At 46.5% G+C, this 6,000-nt stretch overlaps 1 long non-coding RNA gene across 1 annotated transcript in view; it reads right to left on the bottom strand.

Moving 5' to 3' along the window:
• Window positions 1–217: 217 nt before the first annotated feature.
• Window positions 218–6,000, bottom strand: part of LOC134935359 (uncharacterized) — a 67,656-nt gene continuing 61,873 nt past the window's right edge. Inside the window, exon 3 of the long non-coding RNA XR_010180088.1 lies at window positions 218–2,233. This is a non-coding gene — a long non-coding RNA (uncharacterized LOC134935359). The remainder of the gene's footprint in view (window positions 2,234–6,000) is intronic.

Raw genomic sequence — 6,000 nt, 5'->3', positions numbered from 1 at the left:
ACAAAAATTCATCTGATTATCTTTAAAAATTTGGAAAATATATGTGTGGTTAGTTTAAAAAAGGCTCCTAATCTATTATTTTTGAATGATTGTGTCAATACTGCACGTCCATTAATTATTTATTAGAACATATAGAGCAAAGAAGGTGGAAGTGCAAAAGCATTTACAAACTGTCTTTTGTAAGTACTAATTACAAGAACAATTCCATGCAGTAACCTTTTAAAATTCAAAATTATTTTTTTTTTCCTTTTAAATGATTGGCGCTTTAAAACAAAAGTGTAAATAAATGTGTTATATTTTAATGTAGATTATCTTTTGTGAATCTCTTTGATTCATAGTACAGGCCTAGTCATTACATCCTGCATTTTTATTGTGGGATGAATCTCATAAAATTAATATTTTCACTGGTATGTAGCAGTGTTCTCTTGCTAGGACATGGAGGGTCATTCCGACCCGATGGCACGCTGCAGTTTTTTGCAGCGGTGCGATCAGGTCTGAACTACGCCTTCCCCTGCGACCGCAATGCGCAGGTGCGTCGCTGCCTGGTAACGGGAAATGCCGGGTAGCATGGGACCTTACAAAGAAAGCGATCGCAGCGGCGATTGCAAGGTGATTGACAGCAAGAAGGCGTTTCTGGGTGGCAACTGACCGTTTTCTGGGAGTGCCGTGGTAAATGCAGGCGTGTCTAGGCGTTTGCAGGGTGGGTGTCTGACGTCAATTCCGGGACCTGACAGGCTGAAGTGATCGCAGTGGCTGAGTAAGTTCAGAGCTACCCAGAGACTGCACAAAAACTTTTTGCACAGCTCCCCTGCACAAGCGATAACACACTTGCTATGCTTAAATACAGTCCCCCATAGGCGGCGACTATCTGATCGCAAGGGTACAAAAAACTGCTACCGTGCGATCAACTCGGAATGACCCCCATGGGCTCCCATAAAAGCCTGTCCCGACGAGGAGCTTGAAGCAGTGGGATCACTTAGGTTATCACTCTGCTTCTGAGTTTGGAGGCGGCCAGTCTAATGTACATGTGCGGCAGATGGGTAAAAATTGCTTAACACTAGCCCATAGGTTAATAGCTACTGGGACCACGCTTGGTATGTCTTGCAATATAATTGCCTGCATTAACACCTAAAGGGGCTGTATTTCACCTGAAAATGAGTGTTTTCAGGGGATATTAGACTCATTTCTTGTGATAAATAGGCCTCTTCATAACAAAAAATGAAGCTAGGTTAGATACCACATTTAAGTGTATACCATGCACATTTAACTGTGTATGTATAGTGTATATAAAATATTTTATCGTTTTTGCCTAAAAAATTTGCTAAAATAGCAAAAAACTGCTAGAGATATTGGTGGTCATTCCGAGTTGTTTGCTAGCTGCATTCGTTTGCTGTGCAGCGATGAAGCAAAAAAACAGCACTTCTGCGCATGCGGCGCAATGCGCACGCGCGACGTACTATTACAACGAACGATGTAGTTTCACACAGGATCTAGCGATGCTTTTCAGTCGCACTGATTGCCTCATAGTGATTGACATGAAATGGGCATTTTTGGGTGTCAACTGACCGTTTTCAGGGAGTGTTCGGAAAAACGCAGGCGTGCCAGGAAAAATGCAGGCGTGGCTGGGCGAACGCAGGGCGTGTTTGTGACGTCAAATCCGGAACTGAATGGTCTGAAGTGATCGCAAGCGCTGAGTAGGTCTGAAGCTACTCTGAAACTGCACAAAATTATTTTGTAGCCGCTCTGCGTTACATTCGTTCGCACTTCCGCTAAGCTACACTCCCACTGGGCGGCGGCATAGTGTTTGCACGGCTGCTAAAAACTGCTAGCGAGCGATCAACTTGGAATGACCACCATAATCGCATTCTGGGGACCGCCCAGCACAGCACACGACCGTACAGCATGTGTAGCGCCACAAAGCAATGCAATTGCAATTCCATTGCAATCACATTACAGAAACCTCAAAATAGTGGTAGACATGCAGCCAGGCTGAGGTGTCGATGTACATCCTCCATATTAATTTCCACTGTTGTCTGCAGCAGAACCAAAGTCATTCATTTCTTCATCATCGGAACATGATGGCAGGGTGGTAAACACTGGCACAGGAACATCTTCCCCATGCAGTATAGCATTTCTGGTTGATTCCAAATTTTTCAAGAATATAGGTACCACATAAGTAGCAGAATATGTCTGGGACGTTCAAACAGCGTCTACGGGAAAAATTAATTTTTTTCTGAAAAAACAAAACAAAGTTATATTGACATTAGTTATGTTTGACCAAAGTGTAGTAAGCTGCAAAACATGTTATATTAAAAGAAACATTAATTGAAAAAGGCAACCCAAAAATTATCAATATCCACCTATGGATATCAGCAGCAATGCAAATGTTGCGGAAAAAGAGCTTAGCTTCTAGAATAGTACCTCACATATCTTGAGAACCGTATTGCGAAAAACGGAATACATTTCTGAAATCAGCACTACTAATATACCCCAAATTCATTTAAAGTTCCTGGGCAGCAGAAAAAAAGTTACATTTTGTTGAGCAGTGTAATCAATAAAATGCTGTTATAAAATGCAGTAAGTGAGTGAGGGGGTATAATAATGATTATTATACGGGCAATGGGGCTTGCTACAATCAGTAAGCCTGGGTCAATCAAATTAAATGCAGTCAGTGAATGAGGGGGTAATAATGTGGTATGGGGACCTGCTACTTTCAGTGAGGGGAGCATTGATCTAAAATGCAGTTACTGAGTGGTGTAATAATGGAAGTTAGAGGTAGGGATGGCCATCGACCATCAATTATTCCAAATAATCGATGGTCTGTAACCGATGTTGAAACCTTTTACCATCGATGACAGAGAACCAGATGGTTTTCTGCCATCGATGGTGGGTGTGGAGCCGAAGGTGATTTTTTTTATTGTATCGGGAGTTGGGAGTGGATGGATGGCCGGGCGGACCTCACCAGTCACAACACTCACCAGTGTTGCCGACACTGCTGGGGTGCTGACAGTCTCCTTAAGATGAGTGCACATGGCAGGAGGCGGAGAAGAGCCAGTGGCAATGAGCAGAGCAAACATGCTCAGCTGTCAGTCAACAGTAAGCAGTCCCTCCTCCTCGCCCACCGTATCTATCTTCATAGCAAAGAAACACCAGTCACCAATTTCCGCTGCAGTAGGTGGGCCCACTGAGCCAATGTCCTTCCCATGACTGTCAGGGGAGCTAAACCGTGCATGCGCAGAGGAAATTTTTTGCTTGCTGACAATTGCGCATGCATGGCTATTCGATAGCAAGAATCATCGATGGTAAATGGTAGCATAGTTTGCAACCATCGATGGTTCTGGCTGAAACACCCATTGATGGTAACCATCGATGGGGTAGGCACTGATGGCCATCCCTGAGGGGACATGGTGCAATCAGTGAAGGGGGAAAGTAATATAACGTAATAGAATATAAGGGGGAAAAACAACAAATAATGTAAGAGGCATAAATCAGCATAGGCGTGCGCAGGGGGGGTGCCTGGTGCGCACAGGCACCCCCTAATGTCTGGCACCCGATTTCATATGCCTGATGCAGCGATCGCCGAGCAGGCTGATTACTGTCCCCTCTATGCTGCATCCTGTCAGGACTGCATTACTGACTGGACGCCTGGGTTAATCAAGGGTGCCACTGCCACCGGCTTTCAAACTCCCGGCTCCACCTCCATGTACAAAAACAGCGTGATGTGACGTGATTACGTCATGCTGCTCGCATGCCCACCTCTTTCCTTCTATGCTATGCCAACGCCAGCCACTGATGAGGAGCAGCATGCAGCCAGCGTTCCTCTTAGGAAGACAAATTCAATACTGGCAGACGGCCGGCAGCAGAATTGACACGTCACTCGTTTTTCCTACAGCAGCAGTACTAGTCTGTGACTGTCAGTGTCAGTGAGTGACTGACTTGTAAGTAAGCTGCTGCAGCTTGCAGGGGAAAGAGGGGGAGCCAGACCAGGCTGAGGAGGAGCAGTGTAATTGCAGTGAGTGTCATCAGGGGTGTTTGTTTGGTGCACACCACAACATCTGATAATGCATCTGCATTATTAGGATTGGTACAAGGGTGGATATTATATATTGCGTTGACAGTCAATAGATGGTGCTAGACACGCCCAAAAGGCGGTGCTAGACACACCCCTCCGATGGTGCACCCCCTAATAAAATGTGCTGCGCACGCCAGTGCAAATCAGGAATATAAATATAGTGCTAAGGACCGTTTGAGTGATGGGGGCCCTAAAGTGGTAACTTGTTTAGGGCCCCATGAGGTCTAAATTGGGTGTACATGGTAATACTTGCTGATGATCAGATGCTGAGTGCAGCAGAGCAATTGAAGGAAATCAGACACTTGCAGTGATACCTCTGTAAGACGGGCACTGTTACAGTGTACTTACAGGTGGTCAGGCACTTAGTGTAACAGAGTGGTGCAGACAGGCCCAGTGAATCCCCCATTATATGTATAAAGGGTACTCCGGTGCCGGGCCCCGATGTTCAGAGGGGCCCAGAGTCAGAGGGGCCCTGATGCCAGCCACCTGAATTTGAACTGTAGATTGCGCCTACTGGCGCAATACCAAGCACAAGCAATCGCTGCCTCAGTGCATTACTTGTGATGCTGCACCACTCCAGCCAGCCTTTCTTGTCCCAGTGCCAACACAGAGGTTGGCCTGCAGCTTAACAGAAAGCACAATCATCTACTGCAGTGCAAATGCCCTTCCCACCACAGAGACAGCAGCAACATGCACAACAGCTCTGCGGACATGGACTACAAGAAGTACACACTAACTGTTGCTAGCATTCATCTTTATCAGTGAATATAATTAGTGTGGTAAGTGTATTTTTTAGCGTAATTGCCATTCTAAACCAGGGCAATCTCTCCACCCCCTTCCTCTCACTCTCTCTCTGTCTCTCTGTCTCTGCCACCCCTCTCTCCCATCCCTTTCCTCTCTCTCCACCCCTCTCTCCCCCTTACTTCATCTCTCTCTACCCCCTCCCTTTCATCTCTGTCACTCCGTCTCTCCCCCATCTCCCCTCCCTTTCCTCTCTTACTACCCCTCTCCCTCTCTCTCTCTCCTCTGTCTCCCCCTCTCTCCACTCCCTGTACACTCTCTCTCTCCCTCCCCTCTCTCTCCCTCTCACCTACTCTCTCCTGCTTTCCTCTCTCTCACTCCCACTGTATCTCTCCACCCTCTCCCCCCGCACCTTCTCTCAATTTCCCTCCCTTTCTTTTCCCTCTCACTCCCTCTCTCCCTCCCCCTCTCTGTTTTCTCCCCTCACTTTCCTCTCTCTCACTTTCTCTCTATCTCTCCCTCCCCACTCTCCCCTCTCTCTTCTCTCTCTACCCCCCTCTTTCTCTACCCTCCCTCTCCCCTCTCTCTCTCTCTCTCTCTCTCTACTCTCCCCCCTCTTTCTTCCCTATCTCAATCACTTATTCCCTCTCTCCCCCCTCTTTTTCTACCCTCTGTTTCTCTACTTTCCCCCTCTCTTCCCTCTCTCTAACAGTCCCTCTCTCCCCCCTCGCCATTCTCCCTTTATTTATCCATAAGGCAGAGAAGGCTGCTGCTTTGTATTCAGTGATACAGCCTAAGGGATATGTTAAATAGAGGGTCAGACTCTTTTAGCAATGGGACTTAATGCGGCAGTTCTGCTGTGAGCTATTCAGTTACTGGAGCGACCCTGTGCAGCAAGTCACAGGGTAATTCCATAGCTCTGGGGACTTAAACCAGGAGCTATGAGTCAACATGCATTAGCTGTGGGCTTACAGCACGTGGAAATTGGCAAGTAATTCAACAGCTTCAAGTATTATACCCGGGAGCTGCAGCCATGCTACACCCATGGCGTATTGAATCTGCCCCAAAGTGTAAGTGAATGCCTCATGTCTCGTGAATTTGCCCGTTATTTGTCCTACTCCTACTCAGTTTGTTGTATAATATTAAAATTTTCTCCTTAGGTGTTACATCTATTGGTACACACAGGG

This window comes from Pseudophryne corroboree, chromosome 6, assembly GCF_028390025.1.
Source record: "Pseudophryne corroboree isolate aPseCor3 chromosome 6, aPseCor3.hap2, whole genome shotgun sequence".
Lineage (NCBI taxonomy): Eukaryota > Metazoa > Chordata > Amphibia > Anura > Myobatrachidae > Pseudophryne > Pseudophryne corroboree.
Note: the sequence above shows the minus strand (reverse complement) of the source record. Positions and strands in the feature narration are given on the sequence as shown.